The 12,327-nt window shown below is 43.1% G+C and overlaps 1 protein-coding gene across 3 annotated transcripts in view; it reads right to left on the minus strand.

Moving 5' to 3' along the window:
• The window catches only part of Minar1 (membrane integral NOTCH2 associated receptor 1), a 33,106-nt gene extending 20,995 nt beyond the window's left edge, over positions 1-12,111 (minus strand). For 2 of the 3 annotated variants that reach the window (XR_006074268.2, XM_006991493.4), the window contains exon 1: positions 11,229-11,343. The gene's annotated coding sequence lies outside the window, so the exon portion shown is untranslated. Of the gene's footprint in view, positions 1-11,228 lie in introns of all 3 variants that reach the window. The other variant, XM_042281412.2, reaches the window with a different exon arrangement.
• Positions 12,112-12,327: the final 216 nt, after the last annotated feature.

Genomic DNA, 12,327 nt, shown 5'->3' on the forward strand with positions numbered 1-12,327 from the left:
AGGTTGAGAGCAATTGACAATCTATATCAACTCCTGGGTCTCCACATGAATGTGTATTACATACCCAAACACAAAGCTCTATTTCTGTAGTACCGAGCATGCGTACTACAGGATCAGCTCGAAGAACTAACACCACTCTCTTCCTGGTGCCCATGGTCTCAAGGAAGAAAACAGTCTTTAGGATCAGTGTTGCTTGGGGCTACAGTGATCATCAGCAAAGTTCCTCATTTTATAGATATGAAAATTGGGGCCCAGATGGTGACCTGACTGTTCAAAGGCACATGTGGAAGTAGTGGCAGATCTGGTCCTTGTAGCCACAGCTGACATCTATCCTATTTTCCATATAACATGCCAGTGGTAAATGTCAAGGGTCAGGGGAGTTTAATCAAGGTGTCTCAGCCAGTGGTGAGATGGAATCCAGCCAAAGGGGAGAGGAATAACAGTTTTGTAGAGTTACTACTATCTCCAGTGGCCTGGAAGACTGAAGAGATGGGTGTTTTGAGTTCAGGGGGAAGGGACAAGAAGTGTTCCAGGCAAAGGGCAGATGGTCAAAAGGTGCAGGACAACAGAGTAGAGTCTATGAGATTGATCAGGATGAGGAAAGAGGGAAGGAACAGACAAGCAGGTGGGATTTAGTTAGGTTGTCCCATGCTTTGGATAGATGCCTCCAACATTCAGGTACAATCAAGAGTTGGACTTCTAAAAAAATGATTAGCCATGGGGTACCTAATAGGTGGGATTATGGTCCCTTTGAAAGACACTTCACATAGCCTGGCACATGCCAGACTGAGGGTGTAACAAGAAAACACTCACCAGACATTAGATGCTGTTGCCTTCATATGAACCACCTAGCTTTCAGGGCCATGAATGATAAGTCAACATTCTCTCTAAGTTACCAGTTCCAGGTACTCTGTGACAGTAGAACAGTTCCCTGAGACAGGCAGAATGCTTACTCTAGGGAAGGAGGCCACAGGAAACAGGAGTTGGGACAGTACCAAAGGTGGGGGTGAAGCTGACCATGGCACATATAGGATGCCCAGACTGGGATCCACATTCTCAGATGAACATTCTTTACTACTTTCAGAAGCTCTGATGTGCCTGGACAAGGGGAGAATTCCAGGCTCTTCTGTTTCCCAGCCCATGGCTATTCTCACTATAGAGCAGTCTGTGGCTTTGGAAAGGGCAGGAACCAGATGCCTGGCTTTCCCCCCCACTACACTGTGGCATCTTGTTACCCCTCAAGCCACATTCTAGCAGTGATAAAGGCTGGTGTGCAGGCTACAAGGCTAAAGTGAATGTCCGCCCCCTTCTCCACCCACAACATAAGTGCTCACACGGCTGACATTTGATCTTAATCAAAATAGAGCAGAAGAGAGATGTGACTTATGCTAACAGTCTCTAGGAGCGCTGTGTGAGATCTCTGGACAGATGATAAGCTTCTCTGAATATCATTCCTACTCACTCCTTTAAAGGTTTAATCATCCCTCTGTCACTAAAGCTCAGAAATCTGATGAGAGTGAAGAACACAAGCTTTGAACTGGATTAACAAAAGTCAGCAGTATTAGTATTAAGTCATTCCCACATACTTTTCAAAACACAAAATGAAGTAGCCACAATGTTCTCACTTCACTCACACTCATAAAAAGCACACCTCAAGAGACTTCATCTGCAGAGTTGCTTGAAATCCTGGCTCATTATTTTGTTGTTCCTTTTTTTCCCCCCAGGTTGATGGTTGTTCTTGTGATTTAGTGAAAGTATGGATTGAGGACTTTATAAAAAAAAAAAAAAAAAAAAAGGTCTCAGTCTAGAGATCTAAAATTTGTGATCTGGAGCTTCTTCATTAATTAAAATTTCAAATTAAAGGAAAGAGAGCCCGTTTTTTTTCCTTAAGATCTGCTGAAGAGGGTATTAAGGAACTGGGAAGGGAACTGCGATGCTACTTGTCTAGTGTGTCCCTGGGAAGCTTGACCCGGGCTTAAGCCCTTAGTTTAGAATTCAAAGTTATAAAGCTATCCCCAGATCTGAAAAGAAGGTACATTCTGAACATGGTGGTGGAGGGAGAGCTCCCTTTTTGATATCCTAGAAATTCTGGAAAGGCATGTTTTTTTGTTTGTTTGTTTGTTTTTAACATGCAATACTACACATGCAAGAGAGCAAGATAAATGCTCAGAAAACCAAAGCAGAGATAATGCTGGAAATCATAGAAGGAGGCAGGGAAGTACTTAAGCTGTCCTGGAGGGCAGGGCAAGTCCTACTGTGGGGAAGTAGAAGAGGCATCACAGGGCAGAAAGTAGGAACTTGGAGTGTGCATTGAACTGTTCTCTATCTAACTAACCCAAAGTACAGAATGAAAAGGGGTGAAGGTGTCTGCTAGCCAAAACAGGACACAAAGGCATTGTCACCCTCTGCCTAGGTTCTGTATTAAATAATGCAATCTATACCTCAGACCCAATGGTCTTTAAGATGTTGACTTTGTTTTATGTTTCTAAGAATATATAAGTATATATACCTTATATATGTGTTTTGTAAGGTGTATATATATGCGTGTGTGTATATAAAGGTGTATATATAGGTGTATATAAAGGTGTCTATATCTTATGTGTATACATAAAACCATGGAAACATTTTAAAGACTTTTGGATCTGAAGTTGTTGCCCCAGGGTACAAAGATTCTTAATCTAAGAAATCAAAACCTGTTTCATGTTGACAATCTCCCTGATAGTAGTGGGAATATGTGTAAAGCTGCCTTGGACAATCACGGGATTTTGTGTGGGATCAGTGTCTTAGAGGAGAAATCATAGTAATGATTTTACAAATGAAACACAAAAGAAAAAAATGGTCAATGAGTCAAAAGACATAAAATGACTAGCAGGATTTGAAGCCCAAGAATTTCACAAAAGGGAACTACAATTTTAAAAGGTGTAAAATATTTAAAATGAATACAACACACAAATGTATTATACATACATATATAGTATATGCAGTCTAACTACAACACTAAGAACATAGGATATAATGTAGAAAATAACTAAATAGTATGTGTAGAAACATAATCATTCCTTACAAAACAATGAACAGATGTAGTAACATACCATTTAAGTGAAGTAAAAATTCGTGACCTGAAAGATCTAGGAGAATAGAGCAGAGGCAGGGCTAAGATAAACACAAATAAAAGGTGAGGGATTGGGGCTAAAAGACATACTCAAAGAAGGAGAAGTTTCAGAAAATGTCTAATAGATATTCCATGGAAAAAGTAAGAGAATAGCAGAAAAAAATGATAATGTCTATAGATGTTCCAGAGTTTACAACATGAACTTTCAAGGAGAAAAAAAAACTTACATAAGTGCTAAAGAATACATCAAAAGGTGCTTATCCTTGGATGCCCAGACACATCATGTTGAAACTCAAGTATGCCAGAAACAAAAAGAAAACCTCAACTTAAAAAGTTGAATTCTAAAATTCTTAGTTTTTAAGAATAAAAACAAAGAACAATAAGCTGAAATAAAATGTTTAAGATCTAAAGAAAATAAAAATGTTTATAATTCTATTAAAAGAAACTATTATTTAGGAATAAAAAGTTAAAAAATAACCTCACAGTTTATCACTCACATTCCTCAGAAAGAAACTGGATTCAGATAAACAAAATAAACATACTGTAGTACTGTACAAATGTATACAATAATTGATGACTAATTGTATAAGTGAAATGGAAAGGGGCCAGATGAGAATTTAAACTTCTTGTGAGTTTCCATATGTTATCTGAAGTAGGAAAGAGAAGTCAAATAAGTCTGCTGGATGGTAAGCTGTGGTTATTTAAAAGGCAGAAATAAACTATCGCGTTTAATGCAGGGTTTCTGAACCAGATGAAGGAATTATTTCTAAACACATATCACAATGAATGTAAAGAGTATGAACTTGACAGTTAAAAGACAATGACTGGAGCTGTATTTTCTAAAAAGTGAAATAAAACAGCCAAATATTGCCTGTAAGAGAGATATCCACAAATACAATCACATAGATAGTGAAAATACAAAGAAAATCAGATATATCAGTGCAAAAAATCAGAATGTGGTTCATATGCACTACAGGCAAATGTCACAGACTCTGGAAAAAACTGCCCAAGTTTTCACTAAGCTACTCTGTCCTCTAGATACGTGACTCACATAACCTACAAGTCTCTATGTGTGTCTCCTTAGCTTTAACAATAGGACAACATAGCACCTACCTCATATGACCGAGTTATTTTTATAGCAGTACTTGGCAAATACTAAGTATGTAGTACAACTATTTTTATTATATTGACGTAGAAGGGAAGACTTTCAATTGAAAAAAGTGTTTGGGATTCAGAAAACTACAAAAAAAATAATGAAACAACTCACCAAAACAATATAACCTTAAAAATTAATGCAGCAAAATTCACAAAATTATAGGAAATATGCCAAACTCAGTAGCTCATCTTGAAATTTCTATATCAGAGAGAGAGAGAGAGAGAGAGAGAGAGAGAGAGAGAGAGAGAGAGAGAGAGAGAGAGATCCTAAGGAAAAAAAATTAGCCTCTTAGTAAAATACTAGAAGAATGTTATAAGCAGATCACTGGCACTAAGAATAACATTCTTAATTTAAAATAAATTACTTTGTAATAAAACTCTAAAGAACAAAAGCTATTTCTTTTAAGATAAGATATTTAACTTAAGCACTAACATGGGCTCACAAGTCAATAAATCTGTTACCAAGTACTCTTTTAATAGAAGATGAGTATAGTGGAGGGATTGACTTGGGATTACTCAAAATATTAATCCATGTGTTTTTAATAAATTTGAGAATAAATCTCAAAAAGTAAAGAATGCATGGAAAAATAAGCTTCCACATGGATCTACCACATCATCCACGTAGCAAAAACAGAACCCAAATATATTGTGGGAGTGTCATATTGAAAGACTATATAAAAGCACACGTGGAAATGAAAACAACAGGTTTGGGACAGTGAGGACAGAAAGATGTAGTGAAAGTATTAAAATTTAGGTTCTGTTATGGACTACCTCGACATCGGTGAAATCAGGAGAGCTTCAGATAGCCTAAACACAAGTTCCTACTCTGCTCCAATGGTAAGGTCCCTTATACAATCTTTCTTATTAGGGGACATGGTACAGTTTCCACCTATCCCCCAGTAGCAGGGTTTGCCTGCCTTCAGCCCATGTAATTATTCAGCCAAGCCAATCATGTCCTCCTCTGAGAACCTTCTGACATCACAGACCCTGTCACCCCTAGCTCATTTGTTCACACTGCTCCCAAAGTCCAACCCATGCAGCCCTGGGAAGCATGCAGTATTCGCCAGGCTCCTTCATAGGTGTTTGTCAATCCCTGTGTCACGTGACACATAGTCAGTTATTTGGGGATGGGCATCTTCCCCCACCAAGGAGAAGAACAGCAGGTGAGTGCAGCAAAGAGGTAATAAACTACAACAGCCCTTTCTTTAAACAAACAAAAACCAAGCCCTGAAGCAAAAATGACAGTCGTTACCACCTTTGAAATTTCAGTTGCACATGAGCATCTGTTAGATTGCCTTCTGCACTTGTCTTAATTTTTAGAAAATACGCACTAATTTTTTTTTAAATGAAGTCTGGCATGATGTGGCACACTTGGGATACTAAAGTAAGGTGGTCAGGAGCTCAAGGCAAACGTGGGCTCAAGTAAGTTGCAGAACAGCCTGCTTCACATGAGACCCGTGCCAATAAATAAATAAAAATATAAAACTAGAAGGAAAAGTTCCCACTTGCCGCCTCTTGACTGAGACATGCTAAATTGTGGAGTTAGTGTAAAGACTTTCATAGAAGGCTCCACAAAGGCAAGAGCCGCTACAAAAACTGACCACAGGCATTTGTTTCTTTCCTACCATTTGTGTTTTGCCAGCTTAGTTTCCTTTTTTGTTGTTGTTGTTGTCGTGCTTTTTGTTTTGTTTTTGTTGTTGTTATTGTTTTCAAGACAGGGTTTCTCTGTGTAGTTTTGATGCCTTTCCTGGATCTCACTCTATAGACCAGGCTGGCCTCGAACTCACAAAGATCCGCCTAGCTCTGCCTCCCAAGTGCTGGGATTAAAGGCGTGCACCACCACTGCCCAGCTCCTTGTTTTATTTTCTGAGGAAAGCCCTTCATGTTAGAGGAAACGGAATGATTATTTACTCAAGGTGACGAATTAAGAATCCTGGTCAGCGGAGCTGGAGAGGAGGCTCACTGGTTAGGAGCTGGAGCTGCTATTCCAGAGGACCCGAGTTCCTTTCCCAGCACCCACACTGAGGACCCATGACTGTTTGTAACTCCAGCTCCGGATGCTCTAATGTCCTCTTCCGGCCTCCTGGGGAGTGTGGCATACATTCACACAGACACAAACACACAGACACATATATCAAAGTAAACTGTAAAAGATAGAAGAATTCTGGTCAAAATAGAAAACAGTTTGGGTAGCTAAATAGTAAAAACTAAATAAATCAGTGGAACAGAGTGACAAGAAATGGATGGAGGTGTAGTTCAGGATGCAGCATATGGTAGAGGCAGCCTTTCAAGGCAATGAATGACAAGACATCGGTTTATTCTATAGAAATAAATGTGTCACTCACTGGTTTATCGGTTAGTATTACTGGAATAGTCAGTAAACCAACTGGTTAAAAAATATTTTTGAGTTCACCTTTACTCATGGCCTGTACATTAAAGATGAAACAAAAGGACAAAAGTTTGAGTCAAGGATTAGATAATCTGGGATTCTGAAAGGATATTCTACAAGATCCCAAATGCTCAGATCAGTGAGAAAGGTGCAGATTCATTTAGATAAATGAAAATGCTTGGTCATCATGTCCCTAGACATTATAAAATTTGGAAAAGGCAGGAAGCAGATGCTTGTTGTGTTTTATTGAGAGCTCTTAAAAATTAATAAGGAATAAATAACTCAAAACAAAAATTGCCAATTTACAAAGGAAGGAAGGCAAAGAAAAACCATACACTACCACAACAAATGAAGCAGAACAGAACAGCAATTCACTTGATGATTTTATTATTTATAAACATAAGAAGCATAGAGACATTTTCTTTGTGAAGTGGAAAAGCACCAAGTACTGTGAGGTGTTTCCCTCCTGATGCAGTCTGGGAAGTTTTCTCCTAAAACTTAGGGCTGAAGACTTGGTCACCAGCCTATGGTGCTATTGTACAGAGGTAGAACCTTTAGACAATGGGGTAGAAACCACATACCTAACACTCCATACAATACCTCCCTATAGCCATAGCCCACACTGCACACATAGTACCACCCAAACCCCATGTATACCAACTGCCCATATCCAACACACAGTACCTACCCAAAACCAAATACCACCATCTACCTACACATCGTCCACCCATACCCAACACATACCACTTACCTTATCAACATATACCACCTACCCACATTCCACACCCATACTTCCTATCTGTGCCCCACACCACTACCTACACACACCCCACAATTCACACATACTACCACTTCTACCCAAAACACACTATCTATCCAAACACAACACATTCTACCTACTCACATCCTACACCTGCAACCTCCCCATACCCGAATACCCTACACCTCTCCCTACATACCATCTACCCATACCTTTCATACGCACTACCTACCCATACCCTATGCATTACCTACCCATGCTCTGTACCCACACTCCCCACACATGGCGTACTCCTCCACCCCTGCTACCTATCTATACCCCAGACACACATACATAGTCAAGATAATTCAGTTTCAACAGCTCTGATGAATCCTCCAACAACCTTTCCATCATTTCTGATGGTGGCCTCTCACACTACTGGTCACTTAAGCTGCCCTGACATTCTAAAGATTTCCAGTCCCTCTAAGTTTGTTGAACTTTTATGTTGGTTTCTTTTCTCAGCTATTTGTTTTAGGCTTCCTCAGATACCCAGACAGCTACATTGTTAGCATCCTGCTTGAAGCAGTCCTTTCTGGAAGTCTCAGAGTTATCCCAGATGCTGCATTGTGGCCACTATACCACAGTGGTCACTGTGGGTTAAAATTACCAAACACAAAAGTAAATGGCAGGGAGTAAGGCACAGAGAATGGACCTCACTAAGGAAGACTCTCAAGTCAGAGGGCAGTGGATTGCTCACTGGCAAGCCCTGACAAGGCAATAGAATAGTCTCCCATGGAAGCTCTCATTAGCAGAGGGCATGGAAAAATACTCCAGGCACCAGAAAAACCACACCATGCTCATCTTCAATAAATCATGCTGGAATCATGGCATCAAATCACACACACACACACACACACACACACACACACACACACACACACGAATGCATGCCACCCACAGTCCATTCTGAAGGTCATTCTCTAACTTGAATAAAGAATTAGAAAATTAATCACTTTGCCATAACTCTATGACATGGCCCATTCATCCCATGAATTCATCCCATCCCCATGGCACTTAACGAGAAAGGATTTCATGGGAGTCATGGTTGCAGTAGAAATACCACACTGAGGAATGTACTTGTCGTTGGGTTGGGTTAGGAAGGACTCAGTGCAGGTGAAAGGTGCATGACACACTGACGACACTGAACTAAAGACCACAACATTCCATTGGGAAAGCTCAAAGAAGGTGGTGTGCCACATTCCTGAGAGAGCCTTCCAGTGACTCACTGTGTTCTGAGGAGACCTTCAGCACTCCAAAGGGAGCCAGACACCACGCTGAGAATGAACAGGCTGCCATGGCTCTCCCCTGATTTTTAATCAGTTTCATCCACTTAAATTTTATGTAAGCTTAACATAAAGGGTTCTATTTTCAGAAAGAGGAAAAAGACGTAATTCAATAATCTGGTTTGATACTCTCTCTGTATACATAACATGTATATATATGCCCCCAAAACATGCAAAAAGTTAAGCATTAGCCAAGATCACACAATGAATTAGAAGCATACAGTTGCTTCTGCCTGCCTTACGTTCAATATCCCTCTCTTTTTCTTTTCCTTTTAATTTACACTGAGCCTGCAGGGTAAGCTCCAAAAACAAACATTTGAATGTCAGCGGGAAAAGCTAATCAGTGAGCATTAGCACCATATTCACAGAGGAATCTGGAACCTTTTCCCAGCTAGACTGAGAACACGCATTGCCACTTGGCTGCTGCACCAAGTAGGGCCTTCCCTTCCAGCTCTTGGCCTTCACATCCCACCTCCCCAGGCACAGGCCATGGCCACAGCCCTGTTTTCTTTTTCAGTTGTCCAAGGTTTCCAAAGAGCTTGCTTGAGGGAACAGCAAAGAAAAGAATCCCATACTCGTGTGTGCTATGAACAGAGACAGAACAGACAAATTGCTAAAAGCACAAATCTTTCCAAGGGAACATTAGACTTTTTAGATGCTGGAAAGACACATTAATTTTGCCTCTAGTATTGGACAAGAAAATAATGACATTATATATCGAAAATTCCAAAGGAATACAACACTGACAATGAAACCTTTGTCTCTCTTCCAACTATTAAGAGCTATGCAACACTTTCACACACCAAATTAATCAGAAATGCAAATGAACTGTTTGATCTGCTCTTTCTCTGGCAAATGATGTTTATTTTTACATAGTTACAGATCTGTACACATCACTATCCCACACAATAAGAACCAGACTTTCCTAACCAGACATTTAAGGTTTTCCCTTCAAGCTCCAGTACCTAAGAAAATCTCTAAACTGGCTGCTTTTGCAGACATGCCAGCCTTCCCCATTCTGCCCTTATCCTCTGTCACACAAAAAAAGAAAGCCTATTCAAAGGGGTTGTACAAGGCCAGCCACCCAACTCTCTCCCACCACTCTTATTTGAGCAGTCCCTGAAATGGCCCCCTCCCCAGGCTGTCAATGAGCTGCTGGCTCATTTCAGAAGGCTCCTATACCCAGAGCAAGTGGCTAGCTTCTATTTGCAGAAGACTTCATCAGGAGAGGTGGTAAAGGAAGCTTTTTTGCAGGGAGATTGGGGTAAAAAAAAAAACCAAAAAACAAAAACAAACAAACAAAAAACAGAACAGTCAAGTGCACTGCCCCTCAACTACTCCTGGAAATTCTTCATGTCATGCTGCATAACATCACTGTAGAGCCAAACAGTCAAACCCCCAATCACTATCACAAGGGCAGCTGCCGTGGTCCCACCAGCTCCCAATTAAATCACCCCATCCACAAAAGAAAATGTAAGTTCTACAAAACAGACCTGTGTCGTTTATAGCACAGACGACGTCTCTCCTCTTGGTCTTGGCAAAGGTTACTTAATTCCCACTGACAAGACTATCCAACCAAAACACACACACACACACACCCCACCGTCCCCGTGTGTGTACAACCTTTGAATATAGCCACTACTTGGCAAACAATGCTGTCTCAAAGGCTGTTAGAGCAAGCTACACGAATGCCTCCCCCAGAAGCTCCCTCACTCCTGCGGGGAGGACCAATGATTACTTTGCTGGTTTGGTGGCCCCAGAGAGTACCAGACTTGGCAGGGATGGCGGCAGAGCAGGTGGGAAGGCTGCAGAGCGGTGAGCTAGTGTGTGAATGAACTGAAGCCCTGCTGCCAGCCAGGCCTGGCTTTGGTGTTTTCTGGCAGGTGAAGTTGAACGTCTCCGGGAGAAAAGACGCCCCTTTTCTGTATTAACGTGACTGGAAATTTCAATTTAAGAATGGGATACAGTGATCTGTTCTTCTAGGGTTTATCCAGTTCTCCACCTTACTTTGCGCCTTTGGTGTGTCGGGGTTTTTCACACAGACAGTTCATCTACTTAACCCCCAAAACACCGTTGTCTGAAACCAATTCTCAACCAGGAAAACTTGCCCCAGAACTACATGGTCTTTGGCCTTGTCTCTCTTCCTTCATCTCTTTTTCCCTCCACCAGATAAAGTCAAGCCTAGCACCTGCCACATGCGCGTGCACACATGCATACCACACACTCATGCGCACACATGCACACCACTCACGAACACATACACACCACAGGCGAGCGCACTCGCACACCCCTTTCCCACTACAGTACCTAGCTCAACGAAAAGGGTCCCTGCTCCCAGGAGGCCAGCAGTCGGGAACCCAGTGGACCCTGGGAAGAGCGCCCGCAGCTCAGGACTTTACACAGTGCTCCAGTGAATCTAGCAACCGGCACATAGCGATCACACCTTGTACACACACACTTGTACACACGTGCGTGCGCTCGGGTCCCTACCGGTCTCCTGCTCCGGCTCTCCGAAGTTACCTCTGAGACTGCTCCGGCTCTGGGCTCCCGGCCCTCCGCACGTCTCTCGTGGCTCTAGGGTGATGGTCCACACGGCCTCCAACGCGGGCTTCCCGAAGAATCTCTAGCCAAAAGAGTCCTAGGCTCCAAGGCAGCCCAAGCTCTGTACTTGGGGTGACACCCCTGGCGTAGGGCGACTTCAGTCCCCACAGCGCAGGATCGGGATCTGAAGCCCGGGCTAGGGTTGCGCCCAGACTCCCCTGGGCAGTCGGTAGCCAGTACCCGCGTGCATGATGCTGGGGCTCTCAGCGGCGGGGAGATGCGGCCTCGGCGTCCAGATACGCCCCAACCTCGGTTTCTGAGGCTCGTCCAGTGCTGCCACGTCACGAGCTTGGATATAGTGGGCAGCTCGGGCCGATAACCTAATGGCCTGAGACCCAGTTTGGCTTCTCCATCCTCTCCCGCCTAGGAAGGTGAGGCAGGCAGGACTCTCCAGCAGCGGGTGCGCGCTCCCCGGGGCGGGAGGGGCGGACCCAAGAGGGGCGCGGCAATAGCGCCGAGGGCGTGCCTTGCCAGAGGCTGCAGCCACCTAGAGAGTGAATGCTCTCGCACTCCTAGAGTCCTGAGAAGGCCCCTGTTCTTCTCTGGGTCATGCCTGCTGTGCCAGGGCAAAAGCAAGCAGAAACTGTAGCTGGAGGGAGCTTAGCGGCCAGATCCACCCTCGGGGTTCGTTTCTCCCTAGTTCCTGATGCTGAAGGTGACTGCGGCCCCCAGTGGCGAAGCAGAAGCTAACGGTGTCCAACCGCTCTCCTATTCTCCCAGTGCACTCTGCTAGCCCTTCCAGGGCCTCGGACTCTGCAGAGCTTCGCGAGGCCAAGGCAAAGTGGCCGCTTCGCTCATTGATTTTTCCCTCTTGGCCGGTGTCTGCTTCGTTGGTATCCAGATTGGAGAGACTGGCGACCACGTGACCAACCCTCCCCAAACACGCACGCACACACACAACCGAGTAGATTTCCAAAAGTCCAATTGGGTACATCTACATCGATCAGGACCAGGACTGGAGGCTTTTCCCAAGTCACCCTGTGCGCTG

The sequence above is a fragment of the Peromyscus maniculatus genome, chromosome 7 (assembly GCF_049852395.1).
Source record: "Peromyscus maniculatus bairdii isolate BWxNUB_F1_BW_parent chromosome 7, HU_Pman_BW_mat_3.1, whole genome shotgun sequence".
NCBI lineage: Eukaryota > Metazoa > Chordata > Mammalia > Rodentia > Cricetidae > Peromyscus > Peromyscus maniculatus.